Source organism: Callithrix jacchus, chromosome 15, assembly GCF_049354715.1.
Source record: "Callithrix jacchus isolate 240 chromosome 15, calJac240_pri, whole genome shotgun sequence".
In the NCBI taxonomy this organism is placed as follows: Eukaryota; Metazoa; Chordata; class Mammalia; order Primates; family Cebidae; genus Callithrix; species Callithrix jacchus.
The window spans coordinates 91028722-91050446 of record NC_133516.1 but is presented as its reverse complement, the minus strand read 5'-3'; the positions used below and the strand labels follow the sequence as shown (position 1 = coordinate 91050446).

At 39.5% G+C, this 21725-nt stretch overlaps 2 protein-coding genes across 20 annotated transcripts in view; one reads left to right on the top strand and one right to left on the bottom strand.

The window, feature by feature from the left end:
• CMSS1 (cms1 ribosomal small subunit homolog) overlaps positions 1–21725 on the bottom strand; it is a 390132-nt gene that overhangs the window by 307180 nt on the left and 61227 nt on the right. The gene's annotated exons all lie outside the window — the stretch shown is intronic.
• FILIP1L (filamin A interacting protein 1 like) overlaps positions 1–21725 on the top strand; it is a 305341-nt gene that overhangs the window by 236988 nt on the left and 46628 nt on the right. Inside the window, exon 1 of one of the 6 annotated variants that reach the window (XM_035274884.3) lies at positions 16516–16616. The exons of the other annotated variants lie outside the window; for them this stretch is intronic. The gene's annotated coding sequence lies outside the window, so the exon portion shown is untranslated. Of the gene's footprint in view, positions 1–16515; positions 16617–21725 lie in introns of those variants that run through there. 6 annotated transcript variants of the gene reach the window in all.

The window sequence follows — 21725 nt, the reverse complement described above, 5'->3', positions numbered from 1 at the left end:
CTTGAACTCCTAAGTGCCACCTTCTCTTACACCTTTTCAGATACAGATTTCCCTTTGCACTGAAAGAGCACTTTCTTTATGTATCCTGTGTAATCTACTTAGTTTTTAACCATCCTGTCTCCTTTTCTATTTCCACAAGAGTTAATATAATCTTATTCATTACTTGGGGAAAGCAACATCTTCAAGGTTATGTTTTCTAGTAAGAAGCATCAATAAGCATGGTTATGTATTTTGAAGTTACTATAAAAATACTTCATTAAATTGCCACTATTCTAGAATTTTAACTTTTTGTTAAAGTCATTTCCTAGCTGTAATTGTCTTCAAGCAGATTTGTCTTACTTTCTACAACATCACACAAAAAAACTTGGAGTATCGCAACAGAGAGAAAAGGAAGTTTACTGAAGTCTATTACATGCTGGTTCTATGTTAACTGGCTTTCTTCCTCCAAAATGTACCTCACTTAACATAGCAGGTGCTAGACCAGACTGGCCAACATAGTGAAACCCTGTAAAAATACAAAAAATTAGCCAGGCGTAGTGGTGGGCACCTATAATCCCAACTACTTGGGAGGCTGAGGCCAGAGAATTACTTGAACCTGGAGGCGGAGGTTGTAGTGAGCCGATAACACCCCATTGTACTCCAGCCTGGGCAACAAGAGGAAAACTCTGTCTCCAAAAACAAAACAAAACATAGCAGGTTCTTAATAAATGAATAGTGAATATCTGGACACCTAGCTTCAAAAAGAAGAAAACTGTAAAGCAATTCAGAAATATTTGTGGATCCGGCAAAGGGGAGCCAGATTTTTTACCTTCAAAATGTCTTGGGTTGGGGTGGAGGGAAGTAAAACCTAAAGATATTTTAATGTATCTGTGTATTTGATAAAGGGATGCTGTTAAACAAAAATCATTCTCAATCAGCAAGAAACTATTCCTGTTCATCACTGAAAAATAGATTATCTGTAGAGCATAAACAGTTGTGAAGATTAAAGCAATTGAAGGTTACTTTAAAATAGTCAACTTTGATAACTTAATCTAAATGAATTAGCTATTTGCTTTGCCAAACAAATGACACAATTCTTAGATATCTACATGACATAAAAAAGATCCATGAAACCTCACACCTTAAAAAGTCAGAATCTAGTCTTAGATTGAGGAGAAGATTTCAAATTCTATAAAATGAACAATTTTATATATATATACAGAGTCTTGCTCTGTTGCCAGGTGCCAGGCTGGAGTGCAGTGGAGCAATCTCGGCTCACTGCAATCTCCGCCCCCTGGGTTCAAGCAATTCTCCTGCCTCAGCCTCCTGAGTAGCTGGGACTACAGGCAAACGCCACCACGCCCAGCTAATTTTTTCATTTTTTAGTAGAGATGGGGTTTCACCATGTTGGCCAGGATGGTCTTGATCTCTTCACCTTGTGATCCGCCTGCCTTGGCCTCCCAAAGTGCTGGGATTACAGGCGTGAGCCACCATGTGCAGCAATAATATTTTTTACTGTTACTAAATGCCTATTAAAAAGGTCCAGATGCCAATGTTGTTACTGGAAATAGAGATACCTGAAAGCAGTGTTCTAAAAATTCCCAGATCTCCTCCCAGTAACACTTGAGAGAATAGATACACAGAGCATCCTGTTTTCATCTTAGCAAGGCATTGCCACTCCTCCTCCAGTCACGGTCCTGATCACTTCTAATTCAGCTCTGTTTGTGGGGCTCAGCACCAACAGGGGCCTCATATTCTTTGTGAAGAAAATTACAGGCCAATAGTATGCTTAGAATTTATGTAAAAAAGAATTTAGAATAATCCATTGAGCCCACATGATTGACGTGAACTTGACCTCTGCTTAGGTAAGGGATAAAATCTCATTGATTTATAAGCTAGTCATGTTATTCTCTTTCCCTTTGGCAATTCCAGACAATATGGCACAAGGGCAAGTCTTCAGGGGTGGGTAAGATGGAGTGGGAATTTGGGGGAGAGCTTATGGTAAAGGCTTCCTGGCTCCTAAAGAGACATCAGAAGAGATGGGACCTTCTCCACCTCTGGGTGTTGCAGGTTTGGATGAGAAGTCTGGAACTAGGAAGGTCATCTTGCTACCAATGTGACAATGAAGCCATTAAGGGGAAGAGACCAAAGACACAAGAACCAGAGAGTGAGAGGCAACATGCTATGTCTAGAACCTGTCCCAAGGCTGGATTTTTTGTTGTGTGCTGATATACTTCACTATTGTTTGAGTCAATGGGAATTCAGGTTTTTGGATGATTACAGCTGGACACCTCCTAGCCAAAGTACCATTTTTTGGTTACTTACATTCTGGACCACTTGGGAAGCCAGGTCACTACTTTCATGGCAGTTCTCAGTGAAGGCCAATAGTTTAAAGTTGCCATATCCTGGGAATTCTTCAAGGATGTGAAGCCCTCTTACATTACATGGTACTCTATACAAAATTGGAGACTTGCCTAGTGCCCTGTGAAGAGCTTCTTAATTCAAGATGCTGTCCTCAAAGTGGCATCTTTCACATTCAATGATACTCTGTTTCTCACAAAGGTTTGCTAAAAGCATAGGAGAAACTCTTAGACCAACCCTATTTACATCAGGCTCTGACTAATGTGCTTGCCTGAACTAAGAAGTAACAACTGAAAAATCAGAAGAATTATTATATTAAATAGAAATTTAAATAATAAGTGTTAGTGGATCACAACTAGTCTAGAGAGCAGACTGATTATTCTATTAACGTGTAGACCTAAGAAAAACTAGATCTTAAAATGTGTGGTTTTGTTAACAACTGGACTTTATCTTGTATACAATGTTTATATGATTAGGCAACTGAAAAATCACTGGTGGCTTATTAGTAAGCTAAGCAATGAATGGAAATGCTGCGATGAAAATCTTTACTGAGTTAAGCTAAAACTCCGTTTCCCAATTTGAAAGATTTCCTTTTAGACATTTCTTGTGTAGTTTTCAGGCAGATTTTCAGTATGAGATTACTGTTGTTCTAATGTCCATTGCTAATGGTGAGATGAATCAGCTACCCTAAGCTATTGTCTCATCAAAAAAAAAAAAAAAAAAAAAGAAACAAAAAACCCCAAAAGAACAAAAAACCTAACACATATAAGTGCAAAATAAAATATATACAATATCTTGAAAATACATCCATAAGATGGCAAGTAATATTAGGAATATTCAAAGCCAAATACTGAATGAAAGTGAAAACCTACAAAGGTAAGCAAAGCACCAAAGCTAGTTTTTGCTTTGAGAATGTTTTTTTTGAACTCTATAAACTTAAATTTTGGTTTTCATGACATCATAGGGCACGTAGACAAAGTACAAAGCCAAGGGTCCTCCCAGCCCCACATAAAGCAGAGATTTCAAAGAACTAAACTGTCAGAGTACCCAGATGGAAGTACCCACATTACCCAGATGGAAGGGTAATTTAGAAACAAAATCAACCTCTAAGGGACTGCAAAGAAAACTGCTTTCCATGAACTATGGCATTGGGAGTTAGAGGGAAAATAAACTCCACTGAGAATGTATACTAACAAGCTAGCGCACATGAGAATCTGCAGATTCATACTAACTGGGTGGTCCAAAAAAACAAAATAAAACAAAACAAAAGAAAAGCATCCCAAAAATCCTGGGTATAAAATTTAGTTTGAAAAGATTTTAGGCTGAAAATACCCCTTGGCATCTGGCACAAACAAATGGAAATCCTCTCTAGAGGAAACTATCTTCAACTCAGGTCAAGGCTGCAGTGACCCGTGATTTTGTCACTGTACTCCAGCAGAATGAGGCCCTGTCTCAAAAAACAAAACAAAACAAACAAACAAACAAAAAATATATAAAGCTGGGTATTATATAACTGGGTATTCCCAGTTCTGTTTCATGTGAATATATTGCACTTACATATATGCAATTAAAAAAAAATTTCGAATTAAAAAAAAATTTAAAAAATGATTCATTTAAAACTGCTTTCAATATATTACTCAACTGCTCAAAAGCTGCTAATGGTACCATATGGTCTATAACATGAAGTTAAAACCCAGACCCCACTACTTGAATTTTAAGACCTATTCATAGCCTGGACCCGTCTTATGTGACCTCTCAAACATGGCTGTGATATCCACCACATGCGCAATGCCTGCAGAGGCCCAGCTGTGCTCTGTGAGAGCCAATTGGTGACTGTAGTAAATTCACGGTTCCTTTTGTTCTGCCCTTCTGCTTCCATAATGCCTTATTCACCCTTCAAGATCCAAATGAACTTTAACTTCGATGAAGATCTATCAGATATTTCTTGGCCTGATACTTTTTTAAATTTTGTTTTTTGAGACAGAGTCTCACTCTGTCACCCAGGCTGGAGTGCAGTTACATGATCTTGGCTCACTGCAACCTCCACCTCCCAGGTCCTACCTCAGCCTCCTGAGTAGCTAGGATTACAGGCACCTGTCACCATGACCAGCTAATTTTTGTATTTTTAGTAGAGATGGTTTTCTTTCTTTCTTTTTTTTTTTTTTTTGAGACCGAGTTTCACTGTTGTTACCCAGGCTGGAGTGCAATGGTGCAATCTCGGCTCACTGCAACCTCCACCTTCTGGGTTCAGGCAATTCTCCTGCCTCAGCCTCCCAAGTAGCTGGAACTACAGGTGCGCACCACCATGCCCAGCTAATTTTTTTGTATTTTTAGTAGAGACAGAGTTTCACCTTGTTGACCAGGATGGTCTCGATCTCTTGACCTCGTGATCCACCCGCCTCAGCCTCCCAAAGTGCTGGGATTATAGGCGTGAGACACTGCGCCTGGCCAAGACGGTTTTCTAGTAAAGACGGGTTTCACCATGTTGGCCAAGCTAGTTTTGAACTCTTGACCTCAAGTGATCTGCCCACCTCAGCCTCCCAAAGTGCTGGGATTACAGGCATGAGCCACCACGTTGGCCCCTGATACTTTAAAAATATTCTTACTTTATCCAATTCAATATCTTAATTTAATGTTGTTTTTTGGCCTTTGTTCATTTGTTTGTTCTATCTACCCCTCCAAAATCTGGGTAGGGATGTGCTATACACCAAACTTGTCCTAGCTACGGCCCATGCTTTGCAGGTGGCCCAGGACGGCTCTGAATGTAGCCCAACACAAATTCATAAACTTTCTTAAAACATAGGATTTTTTTTTTTGCAATTTTTTTAAAGCTAATCAGGTATCATTAATGTTAAGTGTATTTTATGTATGGCACAAGAGAATTCTTCTCCTAATGTGGCCTAGGGAAGCCAAAAGATTAGACATCCCTGCTTTACACTCATTACCCTCATTACCAGGAGCTCAGCATAGTGATAGTGCACAGAAGGTATACAACAAATAGTTGCTGAGTATGTCTTAAAAGAATACAGTAGGACTAACTCATATATCTATATATCATCTCTCACTCATCTACATGTGCATGTATGCACACACAGTGTTCTGTTTGAATATTCCACCTTCCTTCATTTGAAAAGGAAAATGTAATACCTCTTTTATCCACTCAATTCCATGAACAAACATTATCAACAAAGGTGGTGGATTTTTAATCAGAAATATCCTGATGCACAAAAAGTGCTACAAGTTGTTGGAGGTCACCAGGACTCTATGAAAAGATATCGCATACAGCCTTTGGGAAGTAGATTCCCCATTCTAGATCTACAGGGCTGAGTTGTATTGTTCTTCATTTCTTGTTGTAGTAGGTGGCAAATGTACACAAAAGCCTTCAAGTCTGTGTGTGTGTGTGTGTGTGTGTGTGTGTGTGTGTGTGTGTGTTTTGGGCAGAGAGGAGGGAATAAGAAGGGAGAAAGTTAGACATCTGTTCCACAAAGTTTCACCATATAATAGCCACAAACAGTTGACAGAGCTATAGATAGACAAATATTGTTTTTAACCAAAAGTAACTCAGCACCTTATAGAGGTCAAGTGAACTCTAAGCCACACTTATATTTTAAGTCTACTGATGTACTTTAAAAAAGGAAATAAAGAAGTATCAAAGTAAGTTTATGAACTTGTGCTAAGTTTTAAATCCTTGAATTTGACAAAGAAATTTTATTTTTTGGCAAGACGAAAAAAATATAATTGGGCTAGCCATAAGATAACTCTTAGGGGCATAATCTCGTAATGGGACAAATTAGCAATAATAAGATAAGCTTGTGCTTCTTACACTACATTGATTGATCTTACACACTATTGATTAAATCTTACAATACAATCAGCACTTGGAGATAAATCTCAAAGTAGAAGTCATTGAGAGTCATTGAGAGTCACCGGATCCCCATCAAATAGCCCTACCAGCATCCAATATAAACGGGTTGAGAGAGTCTCTTTGGTATTACTAGGGTAGTAGCCTTAATGGTAACAGAAGGCTGCCTGTGTGTTTCCAAACTCAGCTGAAACAGTTTCCATTCGAACTGATTATGTTTAAAAAGAAATCAGCACTATTTTATGTTTTGTCAAGAAGTGACTGAGCCTACAGTTGACTGCTGAAAGGAAACTCTGCTCCTGCAGTTTTTATTCCTCAAGTCCACGGACTGTCAGAGCAGTATCATGGCACAGTGTCCCCCACCTGCATGGTTAAATACCACCCCAAAGAAGACATTTCCTTTGCAAATAATATTTGTGGTCAAGGAAGTAAAGAAACCTGATTAATTGAAGGAAAAAATAACTTCTGGACCCAGGCCTTCTCAGTATTCAGCTGTTTCAAAGGTACAAAAACCAAAATCTATAACTGTAAACAGCATTCCATGGTATCCTGTATACACATTTGCCTCAATAGTTGTGAAATAAATTGTGCAAAAATGAACTGAAAGCTAAAAGTCGATAGGCAATAGGTGGGAGTAGTTCACACACGATTGTTATCTATTTCTTCTGCTGAATTCAAAGCATTTCCTTTCATTCATTTCCTCATTCTTTAGGTTTGCAGAATGCCCACTTTGTGCAGGGTATCGTGCTGGTCCTCATACAGAATCCCATAAAGTGGGAAGAAGTTTAGACATCGAGACAGCAGGTGGGCAGAGTGACTGACATACAGGAGGCTCTTAAATGACAGCAGTTTCTTTCCCTTCCCTTTCCACTCCCTGGAACTTCTTTATAGATTTTCCCTATTTGAGCTGTGAAGCTTAAATCAATACACTTGATGAGATTCTTAAATCTATGTCATAATCTAACAAGATAAAGTTGAACTTACAGATTCAGAAGTTGGCAATACATGAACACAGTTTAAAACACGGTGTGGTAGGATTCCAAGTGATCTTTTCCAGGTACTTTCTATTATTGTTGTTTTAACACTGATAGCACCATAAATAAAAAGGAAGAGAAAACAAGGAGAAAGAAGGGGAAAAGACAGAGAAAAGATATTATATGAAGCAGAAACATTTTAGAATTCTTCAGTAGAAAAAGCACTGCATTCTGGCTTGAGCTCTTCCCATCTGCATATCCTTGAACGGACTACTGCACAGCCTGGGTCTTCGTTTCATGAGCTATAAGGAGTGCTAACTAGATCATCTCCAAAATCCATTCTCACTCTCCCTGCCCATAGTTCAAGCCCAATGAACTAAGTGGCAGACGAGAGAAGTACAAAGTTCTATAACTCTCTGTTAGTACTGTTTACCCTGAGTGTGATTTTTCCACAGAAGTTGCTGAAGTCAGTATGGAGTTCAAACCCTGGCACCATCATTCCCTAGCTCTGGGATCTTAGACAAATTACCTGACCTCTCTGTTCCTCAGTTGTCTATCCCATACGGTTATTACAGGGATCAAAGTTGTTGTTTTTGTTATTATTATAACAATGAAGTCACACAAAACCAGTATAGGATAAAAGTGATTATCCCGGCTGGGTGCGGTGGCTCCCGCCTATAATCCCAGCACTTTGGGAGGCCGAGGCGGGTGGATCACGAGGTCAAGAGATCGAGACCATCCTGGTCAACAAGGTGAAACACCGTGTCTATCAAAAATACAAAAAATTAGCTGGGCATGGTGGCACGCGCCTGTAATCCCAGCTACTCGGGAGGCTGAGGCAGGAGAATTGCCTGAACCCAGGAGGCGGAGGATGCGGGGAAACAAACAAACAAAAAAGTGATTGGCCCAGATTATCACAGAAGCAGTACATGATGCCAATACTTAGGTGTGTGGTTGTTCATTAAGACTGATGATCAGTAAGCTCTGACCCAAACGTGTGATACGGTTGTCTAAAATGGTAAGAAAATCTATGTTTATACAACCCCCCACACATGCACTCACACAGTCTATAAAAGAGGAGCATCACTATGATAATGCTGAAATAATCATGCTGAAATAACTTGTTCATTCTAAGCACCCGCCTTTTGGACACAGTGTGAAAAGACTAAAATGATATAATATAGGAATAACTGAAGATTAAAGACAAACTTTTCAAATATTTAAAAGGCTTTTATGTCAAAGCAATGCATTTGTTCAACATGGAAAGACCAGGAACAATGAGTGGAAGTTAGAAGCAGCCAGTTTTCAGTTCGGAATGAAATGGACTTGTTGGGGAAGTGAAAAATCTCTGGAGCTGTTCAGCACTGATTAATGACAGCCAGACTGTGCACGTACCAATTCTTGGACAAAACACTGAAATTTTGAGAGAGAATTCAATCTAAGGGTAGACACCTGACTTTTGACATATCTTCCAAAGCTATACTTTATGATGTAGCCTGGACGATTAATGATGTAAATTATTATAGAATTTCTCACGTACAGAACCACCAACTGGCAAGCATCCAAGATAATGGTGTTACATAACATAGAAATTTATAAGTTCAGACATCTCCATTAGGTTTTTGACTAGAATTGCCAACATGTGGCCAATCTTAGTGGCCTGAGATAATAACTAGCAATCTACAGATCTCTAATTTAAAACAAATGCAACAAAAGATGGCATTTCTAATCCATAAGGTAGATAACTAGGTCATTAATATTCCAAATTAGTTTTGCAGGTATTTTAAGCTAGAAACATTATTCTACTATTAATTGGGATTTCAGATACTAATCACACTGTTTATTCCATTTTTTTATGTTTCCCAAAAGAAACATTCACTCCCAGAAAACAGAGTGACTGGGTCACCAATTTACTGTGTGAATTTGGGGCAAGTCCCTTAACCTCTCTGAGCTCCAGTTATCTCATCTATTTAAAAATGGGGAACAGAAAGTGGCAGTAAGATTAGATGTTTTCTAAGGCCTTTTACACCCGAAAATGTGATTTTATGAAAGGATCATTCTCCTTAATGTAACTTGAAGCACATTTTTTATTCTTAATTTATTCTCTCTCTTTTTTTTTTTTTGAGATGGAGTCTTGCTGTAGCCCAGGCTGGAGTGCAGTGGTGCGATCTTGGCTCACTGCAACCTCCTCCTCCTGAGCTCAAGTGATTCTCCTGCCTCATCTTCTCTAGTAGCTGGGATTACAGGTGCACGCCATCACACCTGGTTGATATTTGTATTTTTAGTAGAGACGGGGATTTACCGTGTTGACCAGGCTGGTCTCGAACTCCTGACCTCGTGATCCACCCACCTCAGCCTCTTAAAGTGCTGCGATAACAGGCATGAGCCACCACGCCCAGCCTAGTTCATTATTTTTCTCAGTGAAAACATTTTCAGCCATTATATGAGGAAGTGGAGGATTTAGTCTTACCACCACCACTGACTGCTTCTAAGAGACAGTTTTAGTCTGTCCTTTTAGAGTCTGGAAGAAGTTGTCAAACAGAAGGAAAGGATTTTACAATTAGAAGCCACCTTTATATCAAGCAATTGACTATGTAAATAATTGACAAAGCAGAGTTAGGAATAGAAAAGAATATTATAAAATGTATTTTTGATAAAAATAAGCTTAGAAGGAATAGTTTTACTTTTTTACTTCCTAGTGCTTTATGTTCTCAGGTTTTCTAAGCCCATTTCAATGAGTCTAGAAGTTTATGATTAAAATTTATGCTCAGGAATTGCTCTATTTGAGTTCCAAAGATAAAAGAAAACATATAAATGCAGTTTACCCAACTGTTCTCTCAGTTAGTCAACTATTCCAGAGACATAAACTATTCCAATGACTTCCAACTAATAAAACTTGTTCAATTGTACTTTGAATCCACAGGTCTTTCTCTGCAAATATTTACCCTGAAATCAAGCTCCACATCTACATGGGAAAGTCTGTCAGTGGTTTCTTTAAAAATATATTACTTAAAAGAGATGGGCTAGGCGCAGTGGCTCATGCCTGTTATCCCAGCACATTAGGAGGCTAAGGCGAGTGGATCACCTGAGGTCAGGTGTTCAAGACCAGCCTGGCCAACATGAGGAAACCCCGTCTTTACTAAAAATACAAAAATTAGCTGGGCATGGTAGCACATGTGTGTATTCCCAGGTACTCGGGTGGCTGAGGCAAAAGAATTGCTTGAACCCAGTGGGTGAAGGTTGCAGTGAGCTGCGATCGTGCCACTGCACTCCAGCCTGGGCAACAGAGTGAGATTCTGTCTCAAAAAAAGGGATTGCTGGGCGCAGTGGCTCATGACTGTAATCCCAGCACTTTGGGAGGCCGAGGCAGGTGGATCACGAGGTCAAGAGATCGAGACCATCCTGGTCTACATGGTGAAACCCCGTCTCTACTTAAAAATACAAAAAATTAGCTGAGCATGGCGGCGCGTGCCTGTAATCCCAGCTACTCAGGAGGCTGAGGCAGGAGAATTGCCTGAACCCAGAAGGCAGAGGTTCCGGTGAGCCGAGATCACGCCATTGCACTTCCAGCCTGGGTAACAAGAGCGAAACTCCGTCTCAAAAAAAAAAAAAAAAAAAAAAAAAAGGGATAGGCTACAAATTATTTGAGAAGTTCCCTTTAAAAAAAATGGACTGAACAAAGCATTGAGAACAGTCTGTACTGGCAAGGGACAGGGAAGATGACCTAATAAGTCTTTTCCGTCTCTAATTTCTGTGATTTGAGGGTTTTTTTTTTCACTTCTGCAGTAATACTTGTGAGTTCAACATTTTCTCAAAACTATTATTAGTTACCAAGGAAACACAAATGTTTGTAGGAATAAATAAGCAAATGGACTAGACCTAAATAACAGACTTTTCCTTCTTCGCATTTAATAATCTTACGGTGGCATCTATTATCAATTCTTCATTCTCTCCAAGTCATTCTACTCACCTACTAGCATGCTTACTACAGTCCATCGCCAACTCATGGCATTCTCTGTAAATCAAGAGCAGGAAGTCTCTTGCCAACAGACGATTCCTTACTAAATAGACTTCCTTGCTTTGTTTCATGAGGAACTAAACCATGGCAATGTTAGGGGGCCAACAGGCAGTGGTTGACTTTGTGACCACCAATGCCAGGGAGAATGTGTAACTATGTGCTTTAAATGACCCAGTGTCTACGGAAAAGCCACTAACATGATTAAGAAATACACAGTAAAGGCAAAAAGAAACGTAATACATATACTACACTTGATCTTAGCCAAATGCTTAGAAAAAGACTAAAAGAAACACAGTACACTGAATTGTTAATAGTTGGCAGTATTCATGTGGTAGGACTACATGTAAAATTTTTTACTTTTATGCACTTTCCAAATTATAAAGGGTGCCTATTAATTTTAAAATTTAAAAAACTGTTTTAAAATTAATTTTAAAACTACAAAATATCACCCTTTTAATGTTGCAATAATAAAGGACTTCCCATTCCCTAGTATCACATGGACACTACTGCTGTAATCAGTTCTCAAGGGTACATATGTCACTGTTCTAGAGTCAAAGTCAGCTGAAGTATAAGTAGAATAATTGGAAGTCTGGAACCTTCATGGACTTTGGGCCTGGGACCAGAAATCCAGGCTACAGATAAAAATGAAGAGGGTCAATATGTATAGACCTGCAGTCCATATGTATATTCAGTTACTGCAGATCATATGTTTATTAAAGTTTAACCAGTTAACTGCTGGTTAAAGACTCTGAAAATACAAATGTGGATATGTGATAACATTTCATGCAGCTCCCTACATATACAGAGCCAGACAAATGGCACCTAAGGAACTGAAAAAAGAGTGAAGAAATGAGGTTGATTAGAAAAATGGTTGTCTACGACATAAAGAGAAGGTGCTTTTCCTGCATACTTCCCCTTTGGCTCCACATTCACAGTTGCCTACATGTCCTTAAGCCTTCGTCCTAAGTTGTGTAGCAGCAGAGGATAAGGAACAAGCACAGGATTGGATCCATGGCAAGGTTACCCAGGGCTCAGTGGCAAAGCTGCTTTCCAAGAAGGCTGCGCATAAGGTGGCAGAAGGTAGCGTGGGGTGGAATAAACACAGAAAGCTCATATTCTGGTCAATCCAACTTAGTCTGAAGCAATGCAGGCCCCTGGAGCTATACCTCTCCCAATCCTGGGTCTATCCCCACTCTGTTCAGCTTCTCATACAGGACCAGATCCATAATAATTGCTGTTTTTCTTTGTACCTGACAGCATTTACACATATACTATCTCACAGAGGTAAAGAAACAAACGCTTCACATTCAAAGTTAGTATTACCATCTCATAGCTCAAAGCAGAGCTCCTAGAAAGCAGAGCACACCACTGCTTAACTGATCAAAGAACCAGCAGTGAAAATTGTGGGCAGCTGCAAGAAGCATCCTATTAATTACTGCTGCTTCTTTGGCACTTACTATATTTGAATGACTGAAAGACTCGACCAGTCAAAAGAAGAAACAAAGGGAGGGAGAGAGGAAAGGTAGGGAAAGAAAATAAGAGCAATTATTTCAAAAAAAGGAACTGGCTTGATGTGATCAGCAGCATATTTTTAAAAGTTAAGTAATGATGATGTTGTAATTATGGTTAGTGGCTACTGACTTCACTAATAACACTAGTTACTGTGGTCATTGAAATGGCCTACCGACAATTAGCTTGAACCAGGGAACAGGATAGTAAGCTGTTTTTGACATAATATGGCTAAATCTAGTTGATACCTCCTTGTTTCTAGCTTTGTTACCTACAAACCTTTTCTCCCACAGTAGAAAGCAATGAACTTGGTAGAAAAATTCCTTTGTATAATTTCTAAATAACAGCTTAAAGCTAGTGATGATTCAGATCATAAATTCAGATTGCTAATTGTAGAAAGGACCTTGGAGTGTGGGTATTCTTATTTGCAGGAGATTCCTGGTTATAAAATGAAAAGAAAGTCATACAAGGTTAGGAAGTAAAATTTTCTCAGCCAATTTTGAGGCGCAGTGACCATAACTCTACTATTTTCACAGATGAAACCAAGAGAATTTCACAAATGAAACGAAGAGAATTTCTGAAACCAAAATAATAAAAATTACCTCTCAAAAAGAATTTTGGTTGAAACAGTGAATGAAATAAAATTCTACTCATCTACTTAAGTGCACATCTACAATGGTGCACAATGCCAACAACTGGTTGGGGGTTTGCAATACACCACCCAGGGTGCTCTTGCATCAATTGGATAAAGGTCCTGATCCCTCAAAACCCTTGGTTTTCATTTGAACTGAAATGGTCATGATAGTCTAATTTTACTGGAATAAGATACATTGCTGCCACCTCCAGAAAACTGTCAGTAAATACACAAATCCACAAAAACGAGGATGAGTCTTGGCTTTTCCAGTTCAACATTCAGTCTAGAAAACAAAGATAGAAACTTCTCAGTTAAATCTGAACGCTTCTTTACCAAATACACCTCTGAGAGAGTCTGAGCAAACCGTTAAGACTAAGGCTATATATGTAAACATTGCTTTAAATCCCTGTATTCTTACTTTAGTAGCTGTGTGGCCCTTCTAAATGTCTTTATCTGTAAAGTATGCATCATATCACCCCAAAATGTGTTGTCAAGATTAAATGATGAAATGCTTCAAGAGCACTAAGGATGGTGGCGGGTATGATCTAAGAGCTCAACAAATGAGGGCTATTAAAATTGGTTCCTGAAGACAGTGGTCACATACCATGACCTCATTTGGAAGCTGAGTCATAGCTGGGTCAAGAGATGGATGTTTTAGGAGTCACACACTAGTAATGTAACCAGGCAAGTAATGTACCAAGTAAGGCATACAAGGAGTAGAGAAGCCCTAATCCTCTTTTCTCTTGCTTGTAGAGAACCTTAGACAAGTCTTGTGTCCACTCAACTTCTCTACCCTTCAGAATAGAGCTAAAGAAAAGGAGGAAAAAGGCCGGGCATGGTGGCTCACGCCTGTAATCCAAGCACTTTGGAGGCCAAGGCGGGCAGATCACCTGAGGTCAGGAGTTCAAGACCAGCCTGACCAACGTGGTGAAACCCTGTCTTTCAAAAAAAAAAGAAAGAAAGAAAGAAAAGGAGGAAATAATACTAACATATTTCATAGGGGAACTGGCAAGTCAAAAGAGTGAAAATAAATGCAAAATTCAAGTATGGACATGTAAGAAAGAAACAAATGGTAGTGTTAACTGTTAGGAAATTTATTTACCTATCATCACCTATCAAAGGGAATGAGACACAAAAGCTACCAAACTGTTACCGTGGGGTCAAAGTACATTATCAGTTTGGGGTGAGATTCAGGTGTTTATGCATCATACAACTTTCATAAAAGTCATTTTATCTCATTTGTAATAAAAAATGTAGCATAAAAATCTCAAAAAGGATGTTTAGTAAGCATGAGGTAAGCACAGGAGACTAGAAAGATTATAATGCACTTCACAAGCATAGGGCAGAAGAGTAAAACTAACAAAACAAACTCAACATCCAAAATGTTCATACATAACTGCAAATCAAATATTATATTTCAGTTTGGCTGAAGAATATGCGTCATTCTCTTGAGTATACTTGAAAGTAAATCTCTTCAAACAGTATATTGTATATGAGGCCGGGCATGATGGCTCATGCCTGTAATCCCAGCACTTTCAGAGGTTGAGGAAGCAGATCATGAAGTCAGGAGTTCAAGACCAGCTTGGCCAACATGGTGAAACCTCGTCTCTACCGAAAATACAAAAATTAGCCAGGCGTGGTGGCGTGCACCTGTAATCCCAGCTACTCAGGAGGCTAAGGCAGGAGAACTGCTTGAACTTGGGAGGCAGAGGTTGGAGTGAGCAGAGATCACTGCACTCCAGCCTGGGCAACAGAGCCAGACTCTGTGGGGTGGGGTTGAGGGGGAACGAGACACTAAAACAGACAAACAAAAAACAGTATACTGTATATGAAAAGCAAGAGTATGTTTACTTTAGGCTTCTTAGTAGGTACTTAGAGTGATCTAGAAGAATGATAAAGTGAAGTCCCAATTCAACAAAGAGGACATACATTTAATGCTGTGTACGGCACCTTTATTCCACACCATTTCCACGAACTATACAACTCTGCAACCAGCCTTTCTCTACACGAAGAAAAAGAAGCGAGCAGACTATGTTCATCATTCCTGTTTGACAAAACATATGGAAACAATAATTCTACAGACATATGTACATCATAATAGGAAGCAATCCTATTTCAGTGTAATTTCAAAAGTGGTTTTAAAGACCTGGAGCTACTAAAACTACTCATCTGAAGCTTGCAAATAAGAATGCCGCGTCCCTGATTTATTTAGCAGATTCATATAGCTGGGCCAGAGCTTTAGGCATTATGGAATTCAGAGGTGAATTCTCATTCACAAGAAATAGGATTTGTACAAGTTAATCTACCTCATACTAAAGGATAATATGCTTAATTCAATCATATTTGGCTAATTTCTTTTTTCCTCGCATGGTTAGTTTTGGTTTATTTTGTTTGCTTGTAGAAGAGAACAAACATTAAAACTGGCTCTAAAGTTCTAATTTTATACATTGTCTTGAAAGTACAGCACAAAACATTTAATTTCTTTAAAAAAATTTTCCCGGCCAAAAAAATTAGCCTTAACTGCTTTCGTTAAAACTCAGGCATGCAGAAATGGGGAAAGAGGAGGTTCTTTTAGGAAAACCATTGAACAAAATAAGATTTCATCTGGCCTTCCCATCATCACTTGAAGAATTGTTTGGTAGTTACATCATCAGGAAATAAAACACTATCCTCTGAGGACCCCTACTCATTACAGAGGAAAGAGAAGGTTTGAAGTCTAAAGCACCCCCAGAGATGTCTCCACAAAACCCCAGACTTCTTTCCCTTTCCCGCCTACCCCCAGCAACCAAAAGGAAAAAGCAATTATAATGAATTTACAAAAGTTTATATAAGAATAACAGGATGTGTACTGAAGTTCCTGAAGCAATAACAGCTTTAGGGACCCAGAGGGAGAAAAGTTACAAGCAGATCCACTCTGCCTTCCAGAGACTTGTTAGCCCGACAGGAGGGCGCCGGCGTCGCCGGCCCACCGCGCATTCCCTCCGCTGGGAGCCGGGAACCCAAGGTCCGTTCACACGGCCGGAACGTCCGCGGGAGCCGGGGCGCGTTGTTGCACCGCCGCCGCCGAGGGTCTCGCGGTCACCGGCGCCCCCGCCGACCGCGCCGCACACGCGGAGCGCCTTATAAGGCAGAGCAGTGACGTAACGCCCATAGGCCGGGCGCGCTCGGCGCCCCGCTCGCATTGTTCGGGCGACTCCCGGAGCGCGCACAGCCCGCTCGCAGCGCGGCACGACAGCGGCCCCGGCCCGGCCCCCGCCCGGCCCGGTGCAGGCAGCTCAGGTAAGCCCGGGAGAGCAGCTCCGCTCCACCAAGGGGCACTGCTGTCAGAGAGCCAGGTAGCAAGTCTGTGGGTGGCTGTTGAAGCTGTCTCAGCATCACAAACTGCAGACAGGTTTCGCAAAGCGCATCCAATGAATTCTAGGTTCAAAACCGTTTCCAACTCACATAAAACTTGAAAGTAAAAGTTTTCTCCGGCAGAGAAAACGGATTGGAGATTTCATTTTAAAGGTTGAGAGGTGGGAGCTGACTGTATTACATACTCTTTCCAAGTGAGCTACACATTGAATCCTGCCCGTACTGAGAAATCTTTGGGGAAAGGGTGGGGAGACCATACCGTGCCGCAGCAACCCTAACTCTTGATCCTGTCTCTCCTCGGGACTCAACTAGCAGAGTGCGAAAGTTTTTAGTGCCGGCTTTCCCCCTCTTTTTGTAAATGTTAATATAAAAGACTAGAAAAACAATGTTAGGAATACATCTTGGAATTAAGACGAATCTAACTTAAAAAGTAAAATCTTTTTAAGCTTCAAAAAATCGTATAAACGCTATTTTGTCTTAAAAGCATATGTCAAGTTGTACAAGGAAGTAACTATCACAGTTTTGAGTTCCAACTTTCTGCTTCAACTTCAGACATTGGATAAATGACAAACCTCACTTAAAGCTATCCTTTCTAGAGTAAAGTTTTGGATAGTAGTATATTGTGTAAAAAATGCCAATTTAAAAGGTGAAACTTACAGGATAACTTTATTACTCAGTGGCATTTTGAGCCATAATTAGTTACATCTAAATCCTGAATAGGTATTGCTACCAATGAACTCTTAGAATATGATAACTGAACATTTAGCAGAGAAATCTACAGTGTTTTACTTCATTTTTTTCCAAATAAAAATCAACGGAGGAATTAAAAATAAAAGCTTATGTCAAGTTTAGACCACTGGAATAGGAGATGAAAAATTGATTTATCATTCAAACCTTATCTGGTCTAAACAGACATTGTAATATAAAACTTTAACAACTGTGTGACTGTGTTGTTTCCCTTTTAAAACAGTCTCTGTGTTTGATCACTGTACACAATTCAAACTCAGAATTCATAGGCTGCCATTTATATTTACTCTGAGATTTAAAAATGCTTTCTATTGTTGGCACTGAAATGATCATATTAGACAACTATCTGGATGTACAGTAAAAGTTTAACAGGAGCAGAGCACTATAACCATTGAGGTGTATGTGTGTTACAGATTCATGTTTTTATATTTAATTGTCAGTGAGAAGAAAATATCAGATCACAGATTTATCATCGAAACACAGCATTTAAAAAATACTCAAAATGTGGGTTATATCTGTCTATTTCTAATAATTTCTGCAGTAGGGTTTTAAAAAGTATATGACATTTGTGCCTATCATTTTTGCCTCATAGTTTTTCTGTTTTTGATAATTTTGCTGGGAGCAATGCCAGACTTTGGTTTTCATATTTTAAAAGAAAAATTATATGTTATTTGGCCTGAAGATAGGCTATATAAACTGCAGGTTAGTATTGAGAAGTAGGATTTTCCCAAAACTATTATTTCAAACCTAGGGAAGCCTACTGTAATGAGAGCGGGGCCAACACCCATGTCACTGTGGAGAAGTACAGAATATGCGATAGAAGAGTTGTTTATTTGATATAAGCAGTAATTGGAAACTGAAAAAATTCTTGCCTTGGGAAAAAGATATTCTGCTCTTCTGAATCTAATAGAGGAGGAGGCAAACAGAAACCATCAATTACCGTTTCAGCTATACCCAGAGTACCATCTGTACCATAAACTGTAACTCAAGTGTTGAATCATAACTTTCACCAAAAGTCAAACAGCTGTGTTTTTCAGTGTCTGCCTTTTACTTTTTTAAAGCAGGCAAGAAGCATCAATTTTTAAAAATTTAAAAATGACACACTTTAATAGTTCACACTTTTTCTCATTTATTAACTTTAAAGCATGTTTCAAAGAACAATCACATATTAAGACCTCTTTTAAAACTGAAAGTTATATAAGATTTGTCATGGATACATTATGTCCTAGTGGGCTCTTTGGGTGAGCATTTCTTAGACTTTGGGACAATCTGTATGACGGAAAATGTTTTTATAGAATGAATGTGAATTTTTACACCTCCAAATAAAGCACATAATAATTTTGTGCTTAGTGAATTCATTTGCCCTTCTGTGGTGATTAACCTTAACTGTAAGTCCTGGTATTTTTGTGCTATTTTCGTAATGCTGTGATGGAGTCTATAGTAACAGCCAGTATGAAAACACAAATCAAGCCTTTACTTAAGTTTCTAGTTCTCTTGGAGTTAGTTCCCACTGATTTGCCTTCTCAAAAGGCTGTTAATTTTGTTTTAGGGTTCTCTGCTGCACCTTCCCCTCCAAAAAAGTGCCTTCGGTAATAAATGCATTTTGAGATTAATGAAAAAAAGGGAAAATGCAGGAGGAAGAATAAAATTCCAAAAATTCTTCTTAGGTCATGTTCTGTCCATGTTTAGGGCATCAGGGCAAAGTGAGTTTTACAAGGTGAATAGAAAAAAAAAAAGCCCCTCCTATTTAAAGGAAAAAGGAAGGGGTGCAGGAAGAGAACCCTAAAAAAGAGTTTATAAAAGACTGGATACTGGATATTGTGGATATAAAGCAATATTGGTCTTAACCTGCTTCAGGAACTGAAATGGTCCCATCTATTCTTCACAGAGCCGATCATCTTTGAAAAATCTAATACATCCTACCTTATCTGTTGGACATATTAATTTTAAATGATTTTTAGGGTCCATTTAATTTGTATTTGAATTCAGCTTCAATTTAAAATGATTGTTTAGTTTTTGTAAATTATATTTAAATAAGGATTTAAAGATGAAGAGATACTGCATAGCCAGCCAGCATCACAAACCTTCAAAGCAGTATTTCTGTGACTGCTGCTATCACCACAGCATTTCCTAGCCACCAGCCCAGTCACTTAAGCTTAATGTGTGCTGCAATGACTTTTAGAGCCTCCTCTGGCTGGTCATTTTCTAATTAAAGTAAGGTGGGACACTCATGTTTTGAATCATTTTGTTAGGTACTCTAATTCCTAGCAGATTATGACTAACATTTATAAGCCTTTGCACATCCCTCTTAAAAAAAAAAAGAAAAGAAAAAAGAGTTGAGATTCTCCTTGACCTTCATCTGCACTAACACCGTGTCTGACTGGGAAAGCTGGGCAAACAAAAGCTGGGAAGGCTCGCCAAGGAAAGTCCCTTGTTTCTTTTTCAGATATGAGAGAGACACTCCCTATTCATGCCTGTTCTCTGAGATGGTTTAGCAAATTAAGATAGGACAGCAGCAGTTTTAATTCTGAGCCCAAGAATGAGAAGACATTAGCAGTGTTCTTTCTCTAGTCTGACCATCTTCACACTTCTATGCTCTACTGGCTCCAAAATATGATTGTTAAGTACACATTTTTTTAAAAACAAGTTTGGGGAATGATGTGTTTGTGGGAGCAGGTGGGGAGGGGAGCAGTAGAGAGGTAAGCGTATCATTGGGACGGATAGGATGCAGACGTACCTCAACTCCTTGTGTCTGTTTATGATAACTACTTACTCAAGCCTAAAGGAGTCATTATCAGCAAAAGAGAGCATATGTTACATCAGAACAGCAAACATTCAACTATGAATCTGAGAAGTACCTTGAGTCACACACCCACACCACACCCACACCCCCCCCCCCGACACACACACACAGAGTCCTGGCACAGACTATCCACAGAATTTTACAGCTGGAGGGGGTCATGGAGGCCATCTGATCCAAATGCCTCACTTTACCAAAGGAACTGGTGTCCACAGTGTGACTTGCCCCAGAGACACAGGTACGCAGAGGGAGGGCCAGGGCCCCCTGCATTCTTGGACTACAGCTCACCAGTAGTTTTTCCTCAATTACTGCTAGAAAGAGGGGAGAACAGAAGCCCCAGAAAAAGCCTTAGTACTGTAGGTGGTAATTTAGATATAACATTCATTAAAAAAACCAAAGTAGAAAGGTTCAAAGTTTTTAAGTATAAGAAAAAAGAAAGCAAAGGATAGGGAGGTATTGTGAAAATCAATACAATTTAATCAGGCTACAACAACAGAGGGAGGTGATAAAGGGAGGAAAGAGAAAACAAATAAGTATATTTAAAGGTCTTCCAGGTGGCAAATCCCACTCTCTACTAGGAGGGTGAGAGGTGACTTGGAAAGACTATGTACTCTGTGGTCAAAGACATTTACGTCTGAACCACTAACTTGACAAATGACCTTCTCTCAGTATCTTCCAGCTAAGTACTTTGCACCTCTCCAGTGTCCCCAGCTAGCAGGATCCCTTTCAAAATTCAAAGTGACTCAATGCCTTCAAAACAACCTACCCCCAAACTGCAGAAGAAGTCACCTATGAAGGCTGTAAGCTCCTGGTGGTACTTACCATGCTTTATTTTCCTTCAAACTGGATACTGTGATGTGACATTAAATTACACATTAATGATTTGCTTGCTTATTATCTGTCTCTTGGCCTATAAACTCCTTCAGGGTCAGTTTTGCAACCAGCTGTATCCCCAGTGCCTAGGGAGTTACCTAGCTACAATTAGTAGGTGTGTTGCTGGGACAAAAAAGGTGCTGGATAAATGTACAAACAAACTACAACCTAGAAGCTTATTTGATATGAAAAAAAGTGTTTCTGCAAACAGTGGGCTATGGAGGGCCCCTTCATCTAGATTTTTTTTAGGAGCCAAAAACAAATCTCAGCCACTACTTAAAACAACGGAAGTGACTTACAAACATAAAAACCAGAAACCAGCTTAGGCTCAGGTTAAGTGAAGGCAGTGAAATCTGCTTTGCATAGTACAGTGTATGTTACATAGGCAGACTAATTCAGAGGCTTTTCTGCCCACCTCCATCTACGTCAGTTTAACTCCCTCCCCAGTAAGATGACACTGACGGTGGTGAGGGAGTACCAGGTAAGTCACCCTGGGGCATGGAATGACCTCCAAGCAATATATGGAAGAACATAGTACAGTGCTTTTGTCCTTAATGAAGGATGGATTCCTCTGAATTTCTCTAATTTCTGTGCCTCCAGTGAAGGCCTGGAAG